This window comes from Pimephales promelas, chromosome 1, assembly GCF_988280905.1.
Source record: "Pimephales promelas chromosome 1, fPimPro1.hap1.1, whole genome shotgun sequence".
Lineage (NCBI taxonomy): Eukaryota > Metazoa > Chordata > Actinopteri > Cypriniformes > Leuciscidae > Pimephales > Pimephales promelas.
The window spans coordinates 13,634,655-13,660,907 of NC_142769.1; the positions used below are offsets into that span (position 1 = coordinate 13,634,655).

General features: G+C 44.0%; 1 protein-coding gene and 1 pseudogene across 1 annotated transcript in view; one reads left to right on the forward strand and one right to left on the reverse strand.

The window, feature by feature from the left end:
* Window positions 1–26,253, reverse strand: part of ptprda (protein tyrosine phosphatase receptor type Da) — a 945,911-nt gene that overhangs the window by 453,398 nt on the left and 466,260 nt on the right. The window lies entirely within an intron of this gene.
* On the forward strand, window positions 6,705–9,163 carry LOC148998368 (uncharacterized; annotated as a pseudogene).

Below are 26,253 nucleotides of genomic sequence, written 5' to 3' on the forward strand. Positions count from 1 at the left end.
CTTTACATCGTCAATGCCTTTAGAAGGCACAGCAGAAATTTTAAGTCGATCCGACTAAATCCCTAGGAGGAGTTCGTTAAAGTACGGAGTCTGTAAATCGTCCAAAAATGGCCGCCAAATTCAAAATGGCGGACCTCCTGTCGAGTTTAGGGTATGGGTTCTTGAGGCTTTTTTGTGCGTCTTGATATGATACACGTCCCCACCAAATTTCGTGCATGTAGGTTGAACGTGGACGAGGGGCTAATTTTTTCCAATTTTCTAGGTGGCGCTAGCGTGCCATTTTGCCCCGCCCATCTGCGAAACCCACAAAATACGAAATTTTTCACCAGTCCTGACATGCGTGCCAAATTTGGTGAGTTTTTGAGCATGTTGAGGCCCCGAAAATGGCACTTACTTTGCAGAAAAAAGAAAAAAAAAAATAATCCTAACAGTTTCAATAGGGTCCTCGCACTGTTAGTGCTCGGGCCCTAATTAAAGCTGCAAGCAGCGATGGGCGGGCCCTCGCACCTGTAGCACGTCGGGGTCTGAGGCAGCCGTGTTGCATTTTCTGCAGCTCAGCCAGTGCGGATGTGCATTTGCTACGCTGCTTCGTTAAAGGTCACTTCCTGTTGCCAGGAGGTGGCGCTATGACTGTGGGTGAATGTCGGCATGTAGATTTGTTCAGGGCGGGACTCTTGTCAAACGTGTTAAATTTCGTGCGGATCTGGGCATTTACAGCCAAGTTACTACAACTTCCTGTTTCATGGCGAATCATCGACGCCACGGACACACCCATCGACGAAAACGCGCAGATAGCACAACTTTACATCGTCAATGCCTTTAGAAGGTACAGCAGAAATTTGAAGTTGATCCGCCTAAATCCCTAGGAGGAGTTCGTTAAAGTACGGAGTGTGTAAATCTTCCCAAATGGGTGGCCAAATTCAAAATGGCGGACTTCCTGTCGAGTTTAGGGTATGGGTTCTTGAGGCTTTTTTGTGCGTCTGGTCATGCTAGATGGACCACAGAAATTTCGTACATGTCGGTCAAACAAGCGGCGGGGGCTGCTTCATTAAAGGTCACTTCCTGTTGCCAGCAGATGGCGCTATGACTGTGGGTGAATATCGGCATGTAGATTTGTTCAGGGCGGGACTCTTGTCAAATGTGTAAAATTTAGTGCAGATCTGAGCATTTACAGCCAAGTTACTACAACTTCCTGTTTCATGGCGAATCATCGACGCCACGGACACACCCATCGACGAAAACGCGCAGATAGCACAACTTTACATCGTCAATGCCTTTAGAAGGTACAGCAGAAATTTGAAGTTGATCCGACTAAATCCCTAGGAGGAGTTCGTTAAAGTACGGAGTGTGTAAATCTTCCCAAATCGGTCGCCAAATTCAAAATGGCGGACTTCCTGTCGAGTTTAGGGTATGGGTTCTTGAGGCTTTTTTGTGCGTCTGGTCATGGTAGATGCACCACAGAAATTTTGTACATGTCGGTCAAACAAGCGGCGGGGGCTGCTTCATTAAAGGTCACTTCCTGTTGCCAGCAGATGGCGCTATGACTGTGGGTGAATATCGGCATGTAGATTTGTTCAGGGCGGGACTCTTGTCAAATGTGTAAAATTTCGTGCAGATCTGAGAATTTACAGCCAATTTTACTACAACTTCCTGTTTCATGGCGAATCATCGACGCCACGGTCACACCCATCGACGAAAACGCGCAGATAGCACAACTTTACATCGTCAATGCCTTTAGAAGGTACAGCAGAAATTTGAAGTTGATCCTACTAAATCCCTAGAAGGAGTTTGTTAAAGTACGGAGTGTGTAAATCATCCCAAATCGGTCGCCAAATTCAAAATAGCGGACTTCCTGTCGAGTTTAGGGTATGGGTTCTTGAAGGCTTTTTTGTGCGTCTGGTCATGGTAGATGTACCACAGAAATTTCGTATATATCGGTCAAACAAGCGGCGGGGGCTGCTTCGTTAAAGTTCACTTCCTGTTGCCAGCAGGTGGCGCTATGACTGTGGGTGAATGTCGGCATGTAGATTTGTTCAGGACGGAACTCTTGTCAAATGTGTAAAATTTCGTGCAGATCTGGGCATTTACAGCCAAGTTACTACAACTTCCTGTTTCATGGCGAATCATCGATGCCACGGACACGGCCATCGACGAAAACGCGCAGATAGCACAACTTTACATCGTCAATGCCTTTAGAAGGCACAGCAGAAATATGAAGTCGATCCGACTAAATCCCTAGGAGGAGTTCGTTAAAGTACTGAGTGTGTAAATCGTCCCAAAATGGGTGCCAAATTCAAAATGGCGGACTTCCTGTCGAGTTTAGGGTATGGGTTCTTGATGCTTTTTTGTGCGACTTGATATGATACACGTCCCCACCAAATTTCGTGTTTGTAGGTTGAACGTGGACGAGGGGCTAATTTTTTCCAATTTTCTAGGTGGCGCTAGGGAGCCATTTTGCCACGCCGATCCGTGAAACCCACAAAATACGAAATTTTTCACCAGTCCTGACATGCGTGCCAAATTTGGTGAGTTTTTGAGCATGTTGAGGCCCCGAAAATGGCGCTTACTTTGCAGAAAAAAGAAAAAAAAAATTAAAGCTGCAAGCAGCGATGGGCGGGCCCTCGCACCTGTAGCACGTCGGGGTGTGAGGCGGCCGCGTTTCATTTTCTGCAGCTCAGCCAGTGCGGCTGTGCATTTGCCACACTGCTTCGTTAAAGGCCACTTCCTGTTGCCAGCAGGTGGCGCTATGACTGTGGGTGAATGTCGGCATGTAGATTTGATCAGGGCGGGACTCTTGTCAAATGTGTTAAATTTCGTGCAGATCTGGGCATTTACAGCCAAGTTACTACAACTTCCTGTTTCATGGCGAATCATCGACGCCACGGACACGCCCATCGACGAAAACGCGCAGATAGCACAACTTTTCATCGTCAATGCCTTTAGAAGGCACAGCAGAAATTTGAAGGCGATCCGACTAAAGCCCTAGGAGGAGTTAGTTAAAGTACGTAATGAGTAAATCATCCAAAAATGGCGGTAAAATTAGAAATGGCTAACTTCCTGTTGAGTTTAGGGCATCGCTCCAAGAGACTTTTCTGTGCGTCTGGACATGGTAGATGTACCACAGAAATTTCGTACATGTCGGTCAAACATGCGACGGGGGCTGCTTCGTTAAAAGTCACTTCCTCTTGCCACTAGGTGGCGCTATGAATGTGGGTGAATGTCGGCATGTAGATTTGTTCAGGGCGGGACTCTTGTCAAATGTGTAAAATTTCGTGTGGATCTGGGCATTTCCAGCCAAGTTACTACAACTTCCTGTTTCATTGCGAATCATCGACGCCACGGACACGCCCATCGACGAAAACGCGCAGATAGCACAACTTTACATCGTCAATGCCTTTAGAAGGTACAGCAGAAATTTTAAGTTGATCCGACTAAATCCCTAGGAGGAGTTCGTTAAAGTACGGAGTGTGTAAATCGTCCCAAATCGGTCGCCAAATTCAAAATGGCGGACTTCCTGTCGAGTTTAGGGTATGGGTTCTTGAGGCTTTTTTGTGCGTCTGGTCATGGTAGAAGTACCACAGAAATTTCGTACATGTCGGTCAAACAAGCGGCGGGGGCTGCTTCGTTAAAGGACACTTCCTGTTGCCAGCAGGTGGCGCTATGACTGTGGGTGAATGTCGGCATGTAGATTTGTTCAGGGCGGGACTCTTGTCAAATGTGTAAAATTTCGTGCAGATCTGGGCATTTACAGCCAAGTTACTACAACTTCCTGTTTCATGGCGAATCTTCGACGCCACGGACACGCCCATCGACGAAAACGCGCAGATAGCACAACTTTACATCGTCAATGCCTTTAGAAGGCACAGCAGAAATTTTAAGTCGATCCGACTAAATCCCTAGGAGGAGTTCGTTAAAGTACGGAGTCTGTAAATCGTCCAAAAATGGCCGCCAAATTCAAAATGGCGGACCTCCTGTCGAGTTTAGGGTATGGGTTCTTGAGGCTTTTTTGTGCGTCTTGATATGATACACGTCCCCACCAAATTTCGTGCATGTAGGTTGAACGTGGACGAGGGGCTAATTTTTTCCAATTTTCTAGGTGGCGCTAGCGAGCCATTTTGCCCCGCCCATCCGCGAAACCCACAAAATACGAAATTTTTCACCAGTCCTGACATGCGTGCCAAATTTGGTGAGTTTTTGAGCATGTTGCGGCCCCGAAAATGGCACTTACTTTGCAGAAAAAAGAAAAAAAAAAATAATCCTAACAGTTTCAATAGGGTCCTCGCACTGTTAGTGCTCGGGCCCTAAAAAATAATCCTAACAGTTTCAATAGGGTCCTCGCACTGTTAGTGCTCGGGCCCTAATTAAAGCTGCAAGCAGCGATGGGCGGGCCCTCGCACCTGTAGCGCGTCGGGGTGTGAGGCGGCCGCGTTGCATTTTGTGCAGCTCAGCCAGTGCGGATGTGCATTTGCTACGCTGCTTCGTTAAAGGACACTTCCTGTTGCCAGGAGGTGGCGCTATGACTGTCGGTGAATGTCGGCATGTAGATTTGTTCAGGGTGGGACTCTTGTCAAACGTGTTAAATTTCGTGCAGATCTGGGCATTTACAGCCAAGTTACTACGACTTCCTGTTTCATGGCGAATCATCGACGCCACGGACACGCCCATCGACGAAAACGCGCAGATAGCACAATTTTACATTGTCAATGCCTTTAGAAGGTACAGCAGAAATTTGAAGTTGATCCGACTAAATCCCTAGGAGGAGTTCGTTAAAGTACGGAGTGTGTAAATCGTCCCAAATCGGTCCCCGAATTCAAAATGGCGGACTTCCTGTCGAGTTTAGGGTATGGGTTCTTGAGGCTTTTTTGTGCGTCTGGTCATGGTAGATGTACCACAGAAATTTCGTACATGTCGGTCAAACAAGCGGCGGAGGCTGCTTCGTTAAAGGTCACTTCCTGTTGCCAGCAGGTGGCGCTATGACTGTGGGTGAATGTCGGCATGTAGATTTGTTCAGGGCGTGACTCTTGTCAAATGTGTAAAATTTCGTGCAGATCTGGGCATTTACAGCCAAGTTACTACAACTTCCTGTTTCATGGCGAATCTTCGACGCCACGGACACGCCCATCGACGAAAACGCGCAGATAGCACAACTTTACATCGTCAATGCCTTTAGAAGGCACAGCAGAAATTTTAAGTCGATCCGACTAAATCCCTAGGAGGAGTTCGTTAAAGTACGGAGTCTGTAAATCGTCCAAAAATGGCCGCCAAATTCAAAATGGCGGACCTCCTGTCGAGTTTAGGGTATGGGTTCTTGAGGCTTTTTTGTGCGTCTTGATATGATACACGTCCCCACCAAATTTCGTGCATGTAGGTTGAACGTGGACGAGGGGCTAATTTTTTCCAATTTTCTAGGTGGCGCTAGCGTGCCATTTTGCCCCGCCCATCTGCGAAACCCACAAAATACGAAATTTTTCACCAGTCCTGACATGCGTGCCAAATTTGGTGAGTTTTTGAGCATGTTGAGGCCCCGAAAATGGCACTTACTTTGCAGAAAAAAGAAAAAAAAAAATAATCCTAACAGTTTCAATAGGGTCCTCGCACTGTTAGTGCTCGGGCCCTAAATAACCCTAACAGTTTCAATAGGGTCCTCGCACTGTTAGTGCTCGGGCCCTTACAAGGGCAAAACAAAGCAAAAGCAAAACAGCAGCGTCAAGGCTTATCGGTGTTACAATCAAACGTCCATTAGTCCGAAAGTTAAAAACACACTTTCAACGCTACTTTAAAGTGGGCATAGAGACATGAGTGGGTTTACATACCAATCAGCGGGACTTCCGTTCACATATCCGGCAGACAATTGGCTTTATGCCCAGCTGCACTACTTCCTGAACTTGAGCCAGCTCCTTGTTTCCTGTCTGCCATTATTGGCCAAATTGATTAATTCAGGTGTGTCTGATTATTGTTGCCATGACTACTGAGGTTAGGTACACCTGAATTAATCAATTTGGCCAATAATGGCAGACAGGAAACAAGGAGCTGGCTGAAGTTCAGGAAGTAGTGCAGCTGGGCATAAAGCCCATTCTCGCATACCATTTACTACAGAGAAAAATCATGCGTCACACATATGCAAAATAAACGCCATCCCGCACTTGAAACAATACAACAGCAGTAGAGCAGCAGTCACTCACAGCACGCCACGTATCCTACGTGAGATCGATTCTAAACTGGAACTACAGCAGTGACGTATAGGGAACACCTTCTCGAGCGGTACAATCAGTACCTCCAATCAAACACCAGCTAAGCAGAAAAGTCAGTAAACACACACATTCTTGTCACCAACACATACTATGGCAAACAAACACCCACCTCACACACAGAGCTGTCGAGCACCAGCAACCATGACGTCCATTGGACACAATGATGATGCAATCTCCTGCCACTCGGGGATACCCTTTATATACTCTAAATAAGGCCCTGTAAATAGACCCGGGGCGGAGTCATATTTAAAGCTCCATTTCACCACATATCTAAACGTTACTGTGAAGAAGAAAAAAATTAAAACGTTTAAATATCAATCTGCACATGTGAGGCACATTGGATATGCTAATCTTTGCTCGCTCCTTTTAAGTTATCTTGAGTAAAACCGCAAAAAAATTCATGAAGCACTGGACCGGAAGCGATGCGACGCTGGACCGGAAGCGATTCCGATAATGCGGAAGTAAGTTGTGCATAGAGCCTATTGTGCCTTACACTTGCATTTCGCTTTACAAACCAGTCTCACAAGCTTCTCAAAGCACTACAGTGTAGTCATTATTCTTTCAGTTCGGTGATGGTAGGCGATTATTGTAGCCACAATTGCTCAGGGGTAGACCGACTGAAGCAAGGCTGCCATTCTGCGCAATCGGTCCCTTCGGCCATCACCAACCACTCGTAAAGGACAAAATGGCCAAAACCTTTTCACTGCGAAGACAAGAAATTGTGGAAAAGGAATTGGGAGTTGAAGAGTTGATCGAAAGATGGCCTGCATTGTTCAAAGAGGATGAGGCATGTAATGTTTTGAACCATAAGTAATGGCCTGTAAAGTAGAGGATATTATTTGCCTATTATAAAAAATCTGCTATGAAATATTACTATTTTGTTCAAAATAACATGCATAAAAAAATGTAATCATGTAATCATTCTTCTGTATTTTATTTTATTTCATATTTTTAAGATCAACGCTGAATTTCTCAGGATTACAACTGTTCCACTTCAGACAAGATTCCTGGCTTCTTTGGACAAGCAGCACAGCAAAGCTGATTGAGCTCATTAGAAGGAAGGGAGGAGTTAACAGAGAGAAGACCCAGAAGATACTTGAAGTTATTGATCTGGTATGTAACTCGGGAATGTTGTGTACATATAGATAGACCCAGATACATTTGTATGCCTATCCTTTCTTCCTTTGTTTGCCTTGTAACTTGTATTCTGAATTAGAACATTACAATTGCGGGTTGAAATTAGTTTTAAAATTTAAGTGCCATTATACTGTATTTACCTAAGAGCCATGGATGGCTCTTATGGTTTTATTTCCCTCGTAAAAGTTATATGTTGGGTTATGTGTCCAATTGTGTCACTTAAAGGAGCTCTATCACGCAAAAAAAAAAAAAATGTATAACTTGATTCATGCATGTTTGAAAATGTGCTTGATCTAGGTGGGGCTTAAGAGGTTTAATTTAGGATTTGACGCTGGGTCAAAATGCAAGGCTATTAATAAAATGTTTAATGTCAAGTTTGCTTGATACAAACTTCCTGAAATGGGCAGCACATCCATGAAGTTATAGCACCAGAAATCAAGTAATATTTCAGTGCAAATGCAAACTATGTTGTGCCAAAGATAACATTTTATCATTTGTATATGTACCTATAGTTGACTGTGAAAGACTTAAAAAAGCAGGATAAAGCTCCTTTTATATTGTTCCTGCAAAACATTACAGTTATGTCTTTTCATGCTACCTTAATAATTTAAGACCTCAGGTAAAGACCTAAATGTGATCACAATTACTGCAACTCTGTCTTCAAATTAGTCTTGTGGTGTTTTCATTTTTTTTAAATGTTAAAAAATGTTTATTATATCCATGTTTCCATTTTAAAATGTATGTGTGTACTCATCTAGAGCCTTGAAGTCAATATTAAAAGAGAGTGTCTGCTGAAGTGTCTAATTCTCTACTTCGGAGAAGACCTGGACCAACTCATTAGGAGTATCTGGTAGTAGTTTTGCATGAATCAATAAGCTTTTATAAAGAAAAAGCACATACGCACAGATAAACTTTAAACTTGCTTGCCACGTGCTGCTGCTCTTTTTCTGCCACTTGGTAGCAGGATAGATGCTTAGCAGTGTTTTATTCCAATTGTTAAATCACTTACTCGGCTAGCCCACGTAAACTCATGGACAATTTTGATTTGACACCTTGTGTACTGGTTGGTACAAAATGTATCTATTACTGTATATCTACTGTATCAGAGCAGCAGCAGTGAGGCACTGAAAGCCTAGATGTAGCACCAACAATATTACACCAACATATTATGAAACTTGTGTTAGTCATGTTCAAATTATGCAGTATATAAAAAAGTTGTCGTCATTTGATGTGGGAAGTAAATAATTTTACTATTGTAGAATTGTCAGTCCACAAAACATGTTGCTCCTATTTTGAAATAACATGCTCAGTGCCTTGTCATCACCAGTCAGGTAAACAAAAACAAAAAACAATTATAAACATTATCTGATTTTGCAGCAGATAATTGTTGTAATAAAAAGCAATTATGTTGGTATGGGAACTGGTTTCATCAGATTAACTTGAAGCTCGTCTTTTATCAGGTTGTCCAGAGGGATGAAGCTGAAACGGAGCTTGCAGGTTCCACAATGGCTGTGTTCGTCATCAGGGAAGAGGGTGATTCTCTCCAACCACCACATGACATTGGTATAGTCATTGAAGGTGTGGAAGTCCTGAACAGGTTTCCATCAGTTGCACATGCATGTGCCATGTTATTTGGCCTAATTTATGTGCTGAACTTGAGCTATCCAGGTGAGCTGAAACACACCTTTGATGCACTACAAAAGTTATTTATGGAGATTGAACCAAAGAAAATGACGTGCAAAGTTCTCAGCCTCAGTGTTAAGCTGAAAAAGTAAAGTTGCCAAGAGAAATACATTTGGATGTTTGTTCTGTTTTAGAGTTTTTACTCTCATGCATTGCAGGTTAACAAATCACTGTTCAATTGAAAACCCTTTAAAGGAACACAGCGACTTTTTTAGGACTTCATCTTATTCAGCGTATCCCTCAGAAATAGATAAGTCCATACATACCCTTTTCATCTCTGTGCATACAGTAACTCTGTCTGAGGCACCCACCGCTAGCCTAGCTTAGCACAAAGACTGGAAGTAAATGGCTCCAGCTAGCATACTGTACTCAATAAGTTATTTGTACACACTGTGACTATACAAATCACAACATATTTATAGGAAAATGTTGATGTTATGTTGTCACTTATTGAGTACAGTATGCTAGCTGGAGCCATTTACTTCCAGTCTTTGTGCTAAGCTAGGCTAGTGGTGGGTGCGTCAGAGAGAGTTACTGTACGCACAGAGATGAAAAGGGTATGTATGGACTTATCTAACTCTGTGGGATATGCTGAATAAGCTAAAGTCGCAAAAAGTTGGCATGTTCCTTTAAGCTGATGGTAAACTCAATTTATTGTGAAGTTAACATCGTTAACATATATTAAAACGTTTAAACAGTTTTACAGTTATTAAATGCTATTCCATCACATTTCTCAAGTTTTACATGTTTTAATGCTTCATTGATTAGTAATGTGTTCATTAGTGATGTGGGATTCTTAAGCACTTTTTTATTTGTTTTTTTAAGTTTGTACGGTGTAGAAACTGAGAAACTTCTCAGGTTACGTATGTAACCCTGGTTCCCTGAGAGGGAACGAGAGCTGCGTTTGGAACGCAGTGGGAACGCTCTGCGTGATTGCGTCATGAAGCACGTGTATAATCTGTCCAATGGAAGAACTAGACGTCATGGGCGATGACGTCATGACCAGGAAAACTATAAAGCACCCCAGAAAATAGACCGCATCAGCTTCTGAAAAGGCCTGAAGCAAGTCGATCACAGGCATGCAGGAAGTATGGCAGGCGAACGCAGCTCTCGTTCCCTCTCAGGGAACCAGGGTTACATACGTAACCTGAGACGTTCCCTTTTAAGGGAACTCAAGCTGCGTTTGGAACGCGGTGGGAACTCCATACCCACGACGCCATATGACAAATGCCTGTACTGTATGAAATAGAATAGCACACTAAGACACAAGCACCCTAGACCCTGGAGTGGAGCCTAGGTCCAAGTCATAAAAACGAACAAATGTATGCGGTGAGGACCAACCTGCCGCACTTCAAATATCGTGCAACGAAACCCCAGATATTAAGGCTTTAGAGGCCGCCATACTCCTAGTCGAGTGGGCGCGGACAGCTAAAGGTGAAGGCTGACCGGCCGCTCTGTAAGCAAGTGTAATAGCCTCAACTACCCACTTGCTCATAACCTGCTTGGAGGCAGGGCAACCTCTCTTAGTTGACCCGAAACAGACAAACAATTGATCTGATTTACACAGGGAAGATCTGTGGACGTAAGCATCCAAAGCCCGAACAGGGCACAGCAGATTAAGCTTTTCCTGATCAGGAGAGAGAAAAGGTGGAGGACAAAAGGCCTGCAGAACTATAGGACCCGACACACTAGTGGGTACTTTAGGAATATAACCCGGCCTTGGGTGAAGAAAAGCTTTAACCATGCCAGGAGCAAATTCCAAGCACGAAGGGGCAACTGAAAGGGCTTGTAAATCACCTATCCTCTTAATAGAAGAAATAGCAATGAGAAACAAAGTCTTAAATGTAAGGAACCTTTCCGAAATCTCCTCAATGGGCTCAAAGGGAGCCAAAGCCAAGCCTTCCAGTACCACGGCCAAATCCCAGGCCGGTGTTCTCATGCGCTGAGCAGGCCTAAGCCTCAAAGTGCCACGGAGAAACCGAACAATGAGGGGATCTCTCCCCAAAGATGAACCACAAAAAGGAGAGTGGTAGGCAGAAATAGCTGCCACATACACCTTCAAAGTGGATGGGGATAATCCAGCAGAAAACCGTTCTTGCAAGAAATCAAGTACTGTACCAATCGGGCAGCTAACAGGATTACAATTGCGTTCTACACACCAAGTAGAGAACAGTTTCCATTTCAAAGCGTACAGTCTTCTCGTGGAGGGAGCTCTAGATTGGAGTATGGTCTCCACGACCTCAGTGGAGAGACCTGACTCTTTGAGCTCGGCCCCCTCAGGGGCCAAGCCCACAGTTTCCACAACTCCGGGCGAGGGTGATAAATTGAGCCCCCTGCTTGGGACAGCAGGTCCCTCCTGATCGGAATCTCCCATGGAGAGCCGTCTAGAAGAGACACTAGGTCCGAGAACCAGACTCGGGCCGGCCAGTACGGGGCTACTAACAAAAGACTGACCCCTTCCTGGCGAACCCTCTCCAGAACTCCCGGAATCAGAGATATCGGGGGGAAAGCGTACAGGCGCAGCCTCGGCCAAACCTGACCCATCGCATCCAGTCCGAGAGGAGCTGGGTGCGTGAGGGAAAACCACATTGGACAATGAGTTGAATCTAAAGATGCGAAAAGGTCTACCTGAGCACGACCAAATTTCTCCCACAGGAGTTCCACCACCTCGGGGTGAAGTCTCCACTCCCCGGGCCTCAGCCCCTGCCTTGACAGGATATCTGCTCCCTGATTCAGATGCCCTGGAATAAAAACTGCCCTGAGAGACAGCAATTTCCCTTGGGCCCACAGAAGGATCTGATGAGCCAATTTGCAGAGGTGACGTGACCTCAGACCCCCCTGATGGTTTATGTACGAGACCACCGATGTATTGTCTGCGCGGACAAGCACATGGTGGCCTCTCAGGTTTATGTGCCAGGAAACCTGATGGTCCTGCCAAAGACCTCTCACCGAGCGACCACTCATGATCGCCCCCCCACCCTGTGAGGGAAGCATCCGTCGAAAGCAAAACGCGTCGACAAGAAGCCCCCGACACTGGGCCCTGGGCGAGGAACCAAGGTTTGCTCCACATGACCAAGGCACGAAGGCAGCGCCGCGTGACCTTGATCAAGCGAAACGGATTTCCCCTCGGGGAAAACCCCTTGGTCCTGAGCCACCACTGCAGGGGTCTCATGTACAGAAGGCCAAAAGTGATAACGTTGGACGCAGCTGCCATGAGACCCAACAGTTTTTGAAACTGTTTCACAGTGAGTGACCGGCCTAGTTTCACCCCTTTTACGGCTGAGAGAATCGATGAAATACGTGCTGGAGACAACTGTGCCCGCATCGTTGTCGAATCCCATACCACACCCAGAAAGTTCGTCCTCTGAGATGGGAGGAGAACACTCTTCTTAGCGTTGAGCCTCAGCCTTAGCCGTTTCAAATGGGACAGAACAGCATCTCGATGCCGAACTGCCATCTGCTCTGAGTGAGCTAAAATCAGCCAATCGTCGATGTAATTTAACACACGGATGCCCTGGAGTCTGAGAGGAGCCAGGGCTGCATCCATGCATTTCGTGAAAGTGCGGGGTGATAACCCTAGGCCGAATGGAAGAACCCGATATTGGTACGCTTAGCCCCCGAAAGCGAACCTCAGGAACTTCCTGTGATGAGGATGGATGGAAATATGAAAATAAGCGTCCTTCAAGTCTATCGTCACAAACCAGTCCTCGGACTGAATCTGTGACACTATCTGTTTGAGTGTAAGCATCTAGAACTTGAGTTTCTGAACTGTGTGGTTTAATAGACGCAGGTCTAGAATAGGACGTAACCCCCAATCCTTTTTTGGAACAATAAAGTAGCGGCTGTAAAACCCTGACTCTCTGCTGTGAGGAGGAACCCTCTCTATAGCTCCTTTTTGCAGAAGTGTCAGTACTTCCTGCTCCATGACCAGAGCCTGCTCGGAGTTCACCACGGTGGGAAGAACCCCTATAAACCTGGGCGGACGAGAACCGAACTGAATTCTGTAACCCGATTGTATAATCTGCAGGACGCAATGAGATACATTTGGCAGAAGTTTCCACGCTGCCAAAAAATGTACTAAGGGTACCAGTCTCTCGAGACTGGCCTCTGGATTTAATTGAAGAGCCACTTCGGTGCCCTGAAGCGGATAACCGGCAGGCAGCAACCGAACTGACGGCGCTGCGACTCCCCTCAGAGATTCGCCCCCCGGAGGGCGCAGAGGAGAAACTATTCCTCGAAACCGTTTCTCCCCGGAGGGGACCACCCTCAGAAGCCTGACAGCCTTGGCGTCAGGACTTCTTCTTAGCCGAAGCTTTCTTAGAGACAATGACAGTCCTCAGATCTGGCCTGTCTCTAATAGGCTTCGACTGCGAACGCCAGCCCCCCCCCCCCCCCCCCCTTGCCTGAGGAGGAGCCCGAGAAGCGACGCTTTCTTTTTGCTGTACTGTGTACTGCGAGGAGCTCGTAGTCGGCCAATGACTGATCAGAACGCCCAGCAGTCTCAGGGATATTAGATCGGCGAGGAAGAAACTTCTGGAATGCTGCATTTTGTTTCTTAGATTCTTGAAATCTTTCAATAACTGTGTTTATAGAATCACCAAATAAACCAGAAGGTGATAGTGGAGCATCCAGAAGGACAGATCTATCTAAATCAGCTAAATTAAGCCACAGATGGCGCTCAGTAGCCACCAAAGCTGACATACTGTAGATCGACCCACAGATTTAGCCGTCTCTTTGGTGGCACGGAGAGATAGATCCGTCACGCGACGTAATTCGCGAATCACGTCAGCACTGACTTCCTCACAATCATCCAAATTCCTAAGCAGGTCGGCTTGGTACGCTTGCAAAATAGACATGGTATGCAAGCATGCTGCAGCCTGACCCGCCGCTGAATACGCTTTACCCACCAGCGCTGAAGTTGATTTTAATGGCTTGGTGGGTAACGCCGGGGCTTTGAGAGATGACTCAGGAGATAGCTCGCGAGCGTCTCTTCAGCCTGAGGCATCGTCACATAACCCGCGTCCTTCATCCCCATAACGTTACTATAATTATGTGTCTGGGGATTAAAGACACGGAAAGACACCGGCTTTTTCCACGACCTCGACACCTCAGTGTGGAGATCGGGAAAAAACGGGAGTCCCCGGCGTGGAGGCTGCACTCTGGATGGCAAAAATCTCTCGTCTAACAAACTATTTTTATTTCTGCAAACATCCTGTTCTCCTGTTTCTGGCCACTCAATATTTAGTCTAGAAACAGCACGAGTTAAAACCTCCATGAGCTCCTCATCTACAAGTGACTTGTGATATGGTTTCATGTGTTCATGTTCACTTGCATCAATACTGACGACATCCAATTCCTCAGAACTGGATAGTCGCAGACTTTGTGCCTCATCCCGGGGAAAAGAAACCGCAGCGCGTGCTTCTCCCTGAGATAAGGCACTAGATCCAACAGGTAAGGGCTGAGAAAGGGCAGAGCCCGTCTCAAACCCCGCTGTTAGATCCATTTGCGATCCCCAAGACGAGCGCCGACACTGTGCCTCGGCAGCAGCGGGACCCGCGCCTCGGGGAGCGCGCACCGAACCGTCCTCCTCAAAGAACGCCCGGCGAGAGCGGAGCGTCTTCACAGACAGCTTATCGCAATGCTCACAGTCAGCTCCCTCGAGAACTGACTGGGCATGCTCCACTCCCAAACAAAAAACACAGAGCTGATGTGTGGCCCCGCCCGTGATGAAACGAGGGCAGGGAACAACACAACGCTTGTATTCTTGTTTAGCCATTACACGATGTATTGTGAACAGACAGACAACAATAAATCAGACACGGACAATTTCATACAGAGAGCGCTTGTGAAGGCACAGAAGCTTATGCGGTCTATTTTCTGGGGTGCTTTATAGTTTTCCTGGTCATGACGTCATCGCCCATGACGTCTAGTTCTTCCATTGGACAGATTATACACATGCTTCACGACGCAATCACGCAGAGCGTTCCCACCACGTTCCAAACGCAGCTTGAGTTCCCTTGAAAGGGAACTGTATTGCACTTAAATTCTGTTACAAAAAAAGGTTGAGCCATATTTACTGTCAAAGCTATGGATGTTACATGCTGCGAACATGTTTTAAAAGACATGGAATACTTGCATAATTTGTCCTTTTGAAGTAAGTTATTGTGTCTTTATTTAAGGAAAGTAAGCTACAGACCAAACAAGGTATTTTCAGTTTTATCTGAAGTACAACAAAACTTGTTTTGTTTTTATTTGACGCATTTATTTTATTTATTTAATCAGTTTAAAGTTACAGGGACCATGCACATTAATAAACGCTTGCGTAAATGTGCCAGTTTAGCCATCTTGGCTATTTTCAACTAGTCACTGGGCAGATGTAATAACCGATAAAATACATTCAGACTATCAACAATACTTATACATACATTAAAACAATTTACATAGAAGCTCATAAAATACATTCAACAAGAACAACAAATCAAAACATGATTAAGATGATTTAAAACTACAGAATATGGGTACACACTTGATTGTCCTTTAACCATGATTTTAATTTAATCTTAAACAGCCCATATGAAGCAGTGTCCTTAATAGATGTAGGTAAACTGTTCCAAGTGTGAGCTGCTCTCACAGAAAAAGCTGACTGACCAAAGGCAGTTCTTCTCATTTGTATTACACAATCCCCTCTTGTTACAGACCTTGTATGTCTAATAACAGTAGTTTTTTGTTTTATAAAAGCAGTTAATGGTGGTGGAGCTAAGCCATGTAAAATTTTAAAAACAAGACAAGAGTCTGTGAATTTAATAAGATTATCCCAAGTCATTAGATTGTGTTTTTTTTAGACAGTGGCAGTGATGATGGGTATTAGGCTTCCTATCGAGTACCTTAGAAGCTTGATGGTACAGTAACTGCACATGTTTAAGGGTTGTGCTGGAGGCTTGTGCCCAGCTAGTCAAACGATACAAAAAATATGGCATCATCATAGCATTAAAATATATTGTCGCTGCCTTTGTAGTCAGACAATTTCTTATATGACGGAAATTTGACATGTTAAATTTTACTATATTTATAACTTTTTTAATTTGTTTTTTAAATGTTAAATTCGAATCAATTATTATACCTAAATATTTGAAATCAGATACCATTGACAGTTGTTCCCCTGCAATATAAATATTTGCTACTGAATTGTCTGTTGACTTCTTTGTGAAGTACATACATGCAGTTTTCTTTATATTTAAATAAAGACAGGAATCACTAAGCCATTGCATAACACTTTCCATCACTGCCATGAGCTTATAGGCTGCTTGCTGTTTGTCCAGCGCATGTACATAAATGACAGTGTCATCTGCATACATTTGAATCTCAGACTCAGTGCATACAGTCGGGAGATCATTTATGTACAGGCTAAACAACAACGGCCCCAAAATTGATCCCTGAGGTACACCAATGTTGCAATTAATGGCCGATGATACCTCATCGTTTATCCTAACCCTTTGTTCTCTGTGTTCCAGATAAGACTGCATCCATTTTATTACATTAGGAGAGACATTAAACATTGACAGTTTTTTTAATAGGACACCATGGTCCACAGTGTCAAACGCTTTTTTTAGGTCTAGGAATATAGCCCCAACAACTCCTCCTTTGTCTAACTTTGATTTCACATTCCCTAAAAAAAAGCAGTTTGCAGTTTCCGTTGAATGATTCGATCTAAAACCAAACTGCATAGGATGGAGTGTAAATGGGCTGTTACTAAGGTGGCTAGTGAGTTGTTCTACTACATATCTCTCAATTACCTTTGACACAATAGGTAATATACTAATTGGTCTGTAGTTACAGACCTTTGAAGTATCACCCGTTTTGTGGATCGGTGTTATTATAGCTGTCTTCCACGCTTTGGGATAAATTCCTTCATTAATGGATCTATTAATAATATGTGTTAATGGACTAGACAGACATTCATTAAACTCTTTTAAGAACATTGTGTCCAGTCCATACACGTCTTTAGCTTTGGAATTTTTTGGGGAACTTATTATTCTTGTCACTTTAGCTTCGGATATTTCGTGAATCTCAAATACAGGTTTATCTTAATTTACAGGCACCATGGGTAATGGATTGGTAGATTGATTATGTATCAGTGATGATACTGATTCTACAAAGTATGAATTAAAAGCTGATACTATTTGAGCCTCATCCTGTGTAATACTATTATTTATATAGATTTCAAAGCGCTGTTTATTACCAGTATGATGTTTTCCTGTCAGCCTCTTTATGTTCTCCCATATTAGTTTGGTATTTCCCTTTGCTTGATCAATAACATTAAAATAAAAATTTGCTTTTGCTTTCCTAATCTCCTTTGTTACCTTATTTCGTAGTCCTACAAACTTTAGTCTGTCAGTTGCTAATTTTGATTTTAAGGCAGCTTTCAATGCTGAGTCTCGTTCTTTCATCAGGTTATGCATGTCACTAGTTAACCATGGAAGATCTTTTTTTTTTCTATTGTCGGGTTTAGTTCTCCTTAAGAAGTTATTCATTGTCCGTTGAATTGTGGAGAAAAAGATCTGACAGTCAGAATCGACATCAGAGTAAGAAAGTAGGCTATTCCATTCTATTCCTTTTATTGCATTTTCAAAGTCATTTTGTTGTCCCTTGGGTATTCTGAGGTGACTAGGCTTATTTACACCACAATTAGAACGCATATTTGACAGTTTCCTAACTCCTAGTGTCAAGTTATGATCCGATAGCCCGGTAACCAAATTGAATGTTTTAACCATTCTCTCTGGTTTATTACTAAATATCAGGTCTATCAATGTTTTTGAACTCTGTGTTATTCGTGTTGGTCCCTTAATTAATTGCGTCATGTCAGAAGTATCTATAATTCGTTTTAGAGCATTTCTTTTATTTTTATCTTCCCAGTTTATGTTAAAATCCCCCATTAAAATAACCTCTTTCCCAGAATTACATTCTTTTAAAATACTCTTTAGTTAGTCTAAAAACAAAACCAATGAGGAAGAGGGTGGTCTATATAGACCAATGAGGTTAAAGGACATTTGGGGAGACAATGTAACATTAAGCCCGATGCATTCAAGCCCATCGTCATGCTTCCACTGGATTTGGCGGCAGTTGATGTTATGTCTAACATAAAACATCAAGCCCCCACCTCTTCCGTTAGGCCTGTCTCTCCTAAATATATTGTAGCCTGGGACACTTAATGCTGCACTTGGAGAGTGCATTATAATATTGACCTAAATATATTGACTTTGTTATAATTAAAATTACTAGTTTGTTCTGAGTATAAAAATTCAACTTGAAAAAACCTAATTGAATCACTTTTTTATTAGTTTTTTCCAAAGTAAAATTTCAATTTATTGTATTGAAACTGAAAATATTAGTTTCAGCCAAATTAAAAAAATAATTTGAGAGAAATTAATTACATCTATTTGATTAGTTTATTTCAAAGTAAAAACTTCACTTGGATGTATTTGTAAATGTTAAGTTGTATCAAAGCAAAAAAAAATACACGAGTTATTTGTAACAAACGATATTATTACTTTGGGTTAAGGTAAAACGTTGCGTTGGAAAAATTAAAATTTTTTGTTTCACATTAAATCAAAATTTCCGGTTTTAACTAAATCATAAATACAATTTGAGAAAATCAAAAAAAAATTAGTTGTAACAAATTACATCAATTTTTTTTAAGTTAAGCCAAAGTATAATTTTTTTCAGTGTACCTACTGTGGTTGTCACAGTGCCACTAAGTTGTGTTGCTTTTAATATCAACAGCTTCCGCTTTAGTAGCATAACTTTCAGCTGTGCACACGTACCCGATTAAAGTTGTTGACTTTAATCATTAAATTACATTTTTTTTTAACTTGTGAAGTACAAGCGCAAACAATTTCCAATGCAAATAACAACTTCAACTTCTATGTTAAACTGTACTTAATAATACGTGTGTTTTTCTAATTGAAATGATTGGCTATGAGCTACGTACAGGCACATTTGATAAACATTCTTAGCACCCAATAAACGGCGCCGGGCATTCGTAAACCATGCCTCAAACACGAAAAAATTGTGCATGTGGTTCCCAGACCCAAGTCTCAACGAGAATTGGTGTGGCGTTAGCCAGGCTAGCAAACTGAGAGAAACAGGTTGAAACTCTTGTCTTATGGGGAGAAAGGAGGTCTAGATTAGTTTAGCCACATGAAAGGCTATTCATTATAATAGCGTCACGCACAGTCAGGGTGAAGAGAAAAACTTCGGCCTGTACTGAGTGATAGTATGGGCATTATTTTTCCTTGGGAAAAAACTCACAGCCCGTTGAGCAGTACTCAAGCGAGTGCAGTACTTTGCGCCGAAACGACAGGGCAGGCGGTACTTTACTTTTAAACCGACAGCAATTTGGCTTGTAAGGGGGAATTTTTAGGTTATAAAACCTTATAAATGTAGACGGGGTGGTAGCCCTAAAAATCAAACATGATTCTCTCAAAGTTATGAGCAAACTTTATTCTACAACTGTTAATAGAACATTTGTTTAAAGTTATCTGGTCTTTAGTAATGTTATCAAACATTATCACAAAAATGTTGAAACATTAATGGGATGTTTTTTTTTTTTTTTATTCTGAAACATTTTAATTTGACATTAATCTAATGTTTTTTGTTTTGTTTTTAAACAGGACTACTTACTACTGTTAGTAATACATTCCCTAAATGTTTTTAAAAAAAAAATTTTCTTGTGGCTAAACTTATAAATGTAGACGGGGAGGCACAGCCTGCCGCCAAACTGGTATCTTGTAAAGAGATCCTTGTAAAGGCCATGCCTCTGGTGGAGTGTGCTCTAACACCTAAATGACACTCAAGTCCCTTTGTAGTGTATGCCATTGCTATGGTATCAACTATCCATCTGGACAGGGTCTGTTTCGAAGCGGCTAGGCCCTCAGCGCAACCGCTGAACAAAACGAAAAGCTGCTCAGTCTGTCTGAAAACAGACTAGCGAGATACATAGGCCTTTAACGCCCTTACTGGGCAAAGTTGGCCTGTGCTTTCCTCCTCATCATGAACTGGTAGGGCAGACAGGGAGATAACCTGGGCCCTAAACGGTGTGTTGAGGGATTTAGGCACGTATCCGTGTATTGGTTTGAGTATAACTTTTGAGTCGTTAGGCCCAAATTCCAGACACGTTGCGCTTATTGAGAGCGCTTGCAGATCCCCTATGCGTTTTACTGACGCAAGAGCCATGAGAAACACTGGTTTGAAAGACAAGCGTTTCATATCCAATGTCCGGATTGGCTCGAATGGGGCTCCTTTCAGGGCTTCTAGCACCATGGAAAGGTCCCACATGGGGATAGATGGGGGTCTGGGAGGATTCATTATCTTAGCTTCTTTTAGGAAACGAATGACCAGATCATTTTTTCACAGTGACGGGCCAGACGCAGGTTTAAACGTTGCTATGGCCGCCACATAGACTTTGAGCATGGATGGGGCGCTGCCCTTATCCAGTAGCTCTTGTAGGAAGTAAAGTACCTCCGTTACCCCGCTGCTTGTGGGTGGAAAATCTTGGGTTTTGCACCAGTTAACAAACACTGACCACTTAGTGGCACAGAGACGTCTGATAGACGGTGCTCTGGCCTGCGTGATGGTGTTTAGCACTCCCTCTGGGAGGTTTGTGGGTACTGGTTGATGGCCCATGCGTGCAGGGCCCACCTTTCCGGATGAGGATGCCAAATTGAGCCGATGGCCTGAGAGAAGGAGGTCTTTCCTCATCAGAATCGGCCATGGGGCAGTGTTCGTCAGCTGCATTAGGACTGGGAACCATTCCTGGTTCATCCAGAGCAGAGCCACAAGGAGCACAAAGCATCTGGTTTCCCTGATTCGTTCCAACACTCGATGCAGGATCGAAACTGGGGAAAAAGCATAGAGTGGGCAGCTGGGCCAGACAAGGGCCAGTGCATCCTTGCTCTATGAGAAGAATTTTGGGCAGTGAGTGTTCTCCTGGGATGCGAAGAGGTCCACCTGTGCTCTGCCGAACTTCTCCCACAGCAGGAGGATTGTCTGCAGGTGCAGAGACCATTCCCCAGCTGGTATATTATTTCTGGACAGTCTGGCTGGCCCCAAATTCAGGAGGCCAGGCATGTGTGCTGCTCTCAGTGAGCGCAGATTGTGCTGAGCCCAGACCAGAATGCGTTCAGCCCAGACCTGTCAGTCTGAAAATGTTTTAAGACCTGACGCCGCCGTGGTGATTTATGTAGGATACCACCGACATGTTGTCTGAACGGACTAAGACGTGGTAGCCCTTTATTCAGGACAGAAGTGTCCCAGCATGTTGTCGACTGCCAACTGCCAACATATCCAGACAGTTTATGTGAAGGAGCTTTTCTCATTCTGACCATAGGCCAAAGAACGGTCTGCCCTCATGCAGCGCTCCCCATCCCGAGGAGGAGGCGTCGTGGACACCACCTGTACACTCAGGGAGGTCCCCAGGTTTACACCATACTGGTACCAATCGGTCGCTCTCCAAGGTTTCAGGGCTGTGACACATTCCTGATTGACCTTGAGGTGAAGCAGACCAGAAGCCCAAGCTCGAGATGGTACTTGTGTTTTGAGCCAAAACTGCAGCGGGTGCATGTGAAGCAGGTCTAGCTAAAGTACTGAAGATGCTGAGGCCATCAAGCCCAACATTCTCTGAAACCTCCTGAGCAGGACTACACTGTGTGCAGAATTATTAGGCAAGTGAGTATTTTGACCATATCATCATGTTTATGCATTTTTTCCAACTCCAAGCTGTATAAACTTGAATGCTTATTGGATTTAAGCATTTCAGGTGATGTGTTTTTGTGTAATGAGGGAGGGTGTGGCCTAATGAGAAAAAACACCCTATATCAGGTGTGCATAATTATTAGGCAGCTTCTTTTCCTCAGGAAAAATGGGCCAAAAAAGGGATTTAACTGACTTAGAAAAGTCAAAAATTGTAAAAAGTCTTTCAGAAGGATGCAGTACTCTAGAAATTGCTAAGATATTGGGGCGTGATCACAGAACCATCAAACGTTTTGTAGCAAAACCTCAACAGAGTCGCAAGAAACGTGCTGAGAAAAAAAAACGCAAATTAACTTCCAAAGATTTGAGAAGAATCAAACGTGAAGTGACCAGGAACCCATTATCCTCCAGTGCGGTCATATTCCAGAACTGCAACCTACCTGGAGTGCCCAGAAGTACAAGGTGTTCAGTGCTCAGAGACATGGCCAAGGTAAGGAAGGCTGAAATCCGACCTCCACTGAACAAGAAACATAAGTTGAAACGTCAAGACTGGGCCAGGAAATATCTGAAGACAGATTTTTCAAAGGTTTTATGGACTGATGAGATGAGAGTGACTCTAGACGGACCAGATGGATGGGCCCGTGGCTGGATCAGTAATGGGCACAGAGCTCCACTTCGACTCAAACGACAGCAAGGTGGAGGTGGGGTAATGGTATGGGCTGGTATTATTAAAGATGAGCTAGTTGGACCTTTTCGGGTTGAAAATGGACTCAAAATAAACTCCCAAACCTACTGCCAGTTTTTAGAAGATACTTTCTTCAAGCAGTGGTACAAGAAAAAGTCTGCATCTTTCAAGAAGTCCATGATTTTTATGCAGGACAATGCTCCATCGCATGCATCAAAGTACTCCACTGCGTGGCTAGCCAGTAAAGGCCTTAAAGATGAAAGAATTATGACATGGCCCCCTTCGTCACCTGATTTAAACCCTATTGAGAACTTGTGGGCCCTTCTTAAACGGGAGATTTACCGTGAAGGAAAACAGTACACCTCTCTGAACAGTGTATGGGAGGCTGTGGTGGCTGCTGCACAAAAAGTTGATCATCAACAGATCAAGAAACTGACAGACTCCATGAATGGAAGGCTTGTAACTGTTATTGAAAAGAAGGGTGGCTATATTGGTCACTGATCTTTTTTTAAATGTTAGAAATGTTTATTTGTAAACTGAGTTGTTTGTTTCTGTAATTCTCACTTTAACAGATTAAAATAAACTGTTGTTTATTTTAAAAAAAGTGAGAAGGGAACATTTTCATTTTGCTGCGTAATAATTCTGCACACTAAGAGTTGCCTAATAATTGTGCACACAGATATTCTCCTAAGAAAGCCAAAACCTCACTTTCGCTTTCTTAAATATTCAGGATTGAGGGTTTATTAATGTTTTGGATTGACTGAGAGCACATTATTTGTTCAATAATAAAATTAATCCTCAAAAATACAACTTGCCTAATAATTTTGCACACAGTGTATAGCGCCGCGGCGGAAGGATTTCATAGAGCGCTGAATTTCTATTCTGTGCTCTGGTAACAGCCACGCTGTCATAGACAGCGAGTTCAGCTCTGTGCCCAGGAAAATTATTTTCTGACTGGGGATCAGCGAGCTTTTCGCCTAATTGACTGTGGGACCCAGTTTCTCAAGGTGTTCGAGTAACACGGTCCTGTGTTCTATGAGCTCTGACTGAGATCGAGCTAGAATCAGCCCATGGTCCAAGTAGTTCAAAACTCGCATGCCCTGAAGTTTCAGGGGTGCGAGCGCCACGTTCATGCACATTATGAATGTACGGGGTGCAAGAGACAGGCCAAATGGTAGGACTGTGTATTGATATGCCTGGCCCTCGAAGGCGAATCTCAAAAATCGCCTGTGACGTGAAGCTATTTGTATCTGGAAATAAGCGTCCTTCAGATCTATCAACATAAACCAATCCCCTTGGCAAATCTGCATGAGGATTTTCTTGGTTGTAAGCATTCTGAACTGGCATTTCATGAGCGCTTTGTTCAGTTGTCTTAGATCTAGCTGTACAGGCCCCCTTCGCTCTGAGCTTGAGACAAAGGCTCTATTAGGCTCAATAAGGTCACTATTTAGGCTCAAAGTAGATGTGCTACTTCTGTTTTGACCATAGATTCGATGTGCACCATGCTGCTGACGAGGGCATCGAGCGAACTGCAGCGAATATCCTCTTTTTATAATGTTCAGCACCCAATTCGAAACCCTGGGAAGCTGTGCCCACGCATTTGCATGAATGGCTAGGAGTAGAATGGGTTTTGGGCTCTGATCGTAACATAGTGACGACACGGGAGCTTTCGTGCACTGTAACATGGATACTGTGTTTACAGTGAGTGAGGTGGGGGCACGCCTGAAATGACGGGCAGCCTGGCCTCACTCACTGTCATTATAGCAGTTTGCTGTGTGAGAGTGAGTGGGGTGAGCCCCATAACATGTCTGTGACAGAATGTGGCCGCGGCGAGGCGGGTACATTCACAGCACTCAAAAACACTCTCTGCCTTAGTGCCGGTGACAGCGGTAAGCTTGGCTGCGCTCGCTTTCATTTTAGTAGTTTGCTGAGAGAGAGCAAGCGAGCCGAGCACCGTGGGGCTTAACATGTCTGTGGGTGAATGTGGGCGCGGAGTAGTTGGGAAACATTTACAGCACTGAAAAACACCGTCTGCCTGAGCCAAGGGGGTAATCCATCGGCTGGAAGTTGAAGCCTCTCGGGAGCTGCCATTGAAGCAGAACTTCACCTGCTGTTAGCATCCCATTGACTCCCATTCATTTTGACGTCACTTTGACATCAAATAACTTTACATCTGAGGCTTGTCCATTATTTATTTCTAAAGAAACACGACAATGTATAAAAGGCCCCATTACTTTGTATCTTACGTTACAGCCCTGTAGAAGCCGTTTTTGTGAAAAAATAGGCTAATGATTGCGTCATCATTACGCAACATTCTGTCGCACAATAGACCATTTTGCAAGAAGTAAACAACACTGGTTCAGAAACACTTCCTGTTTCAATTTGTAACTGTATTCTTTATTTCACATGTAAAGAAAACATCTATGTTGTTTAACTTTTTAAATCAGTTTTACATGTTCTGTTGGTTGTATTTTATCCCAGCTATGTAGTATTAAAAAACTGAAACAGAAAGTGCTTCTGGACCAGTGTTGTTTACATCTTGCAAAATGGTCTATAGAGAGTCAATAAAAGCAACTGGACAAAATATTTCAACAATGTTTTGGCTTGGCACAGCTACTAGAAGATTTACAACTGTCAGACTGTTGTCACGCTCAGTTTGAGCCTGTGCAGTCGCTCAAACATCAGTCAGGAAGTGCAAAAATCGGGCTTCAAGTCTTCTCCGTTGAAATCAATGGGGTCTCTCTGTCCATTTCTTTTACTGTCTATGGCCTGAGCTGACTGTATTTGTGTTGGTTTTGGTTTTACAGAAACCCTGTGACATGCAGTGTGTAGTGTCGTGGGCACTTTCACTACATGTAATGCACAATCGACATGAGTCGATTTTACTTGTGCAAGCCCTGTATTGTCACGGGCTGTGTTTGCATGTTGAAATGAGCACTGGTTTGTGGGCATCTTTTATTACACTCATAACATCATCGACCGAGGCCAGGACACCAGAAAAAAACTGGTATTTATCTGGGTTGCCATAAAAACGGCGTTTGTGTGCAGGCAAGCGGGCCGTGATGCCGACTTGTTCACTACAGAATACACTGGAACAGTCACATGTTTTGGTGAAAGTCTGGCCGTGGCTGGGGGGGGGGGGGGGGGGGGTTGACTTTCTTATAGAGTAAAGAAAGCAACAGATATCTCAGCTATCTCTTCATCACAAAATGACCAAAAACGGCAGTCAGTAAGGGACTCGAGTGAAGCTAGTGGGCGAGCCGGCGACCTTTCATGGGCTGGAGAAGGCGGGGGACCCGCTGAGTACGGCGCTTTACGGCGCAGCACTACAGCGAGCCCGAGTGCTGCATGATCCTTACCCAAGCAGGAAACCCAGATAACATGGCTGTTCGGCACGAGCATGGCATCTTCAAAAAGATGCAGCTCTTTTAGTAAGTGAGTCGCAGGGGCGAACATACAGTGAGTGTAAAAAGATATAGCCGGATAGCGTAGCAGGAAGCGGTGACTGAAGGCGGCGAGATGAGGCCAGTGGCTTCAGAAGATGGCTCGTCCTGCAGAATGCTTTTTCAATGGCGCAGCTTCTTCTCTCAGGATCCAGCGATGCGTCCGTTCGCTTCGCTGAAGAGATGAAAAATCAGTAATATCAGCCCATCGAGCTATGTTTACAGGGCTAAGACACTCTTTGCAAGGAGCGTGAGGCACTGGTTGCGAAGCGCCCCCATTGGACCATCACCAGAGGGCCACTCTCGA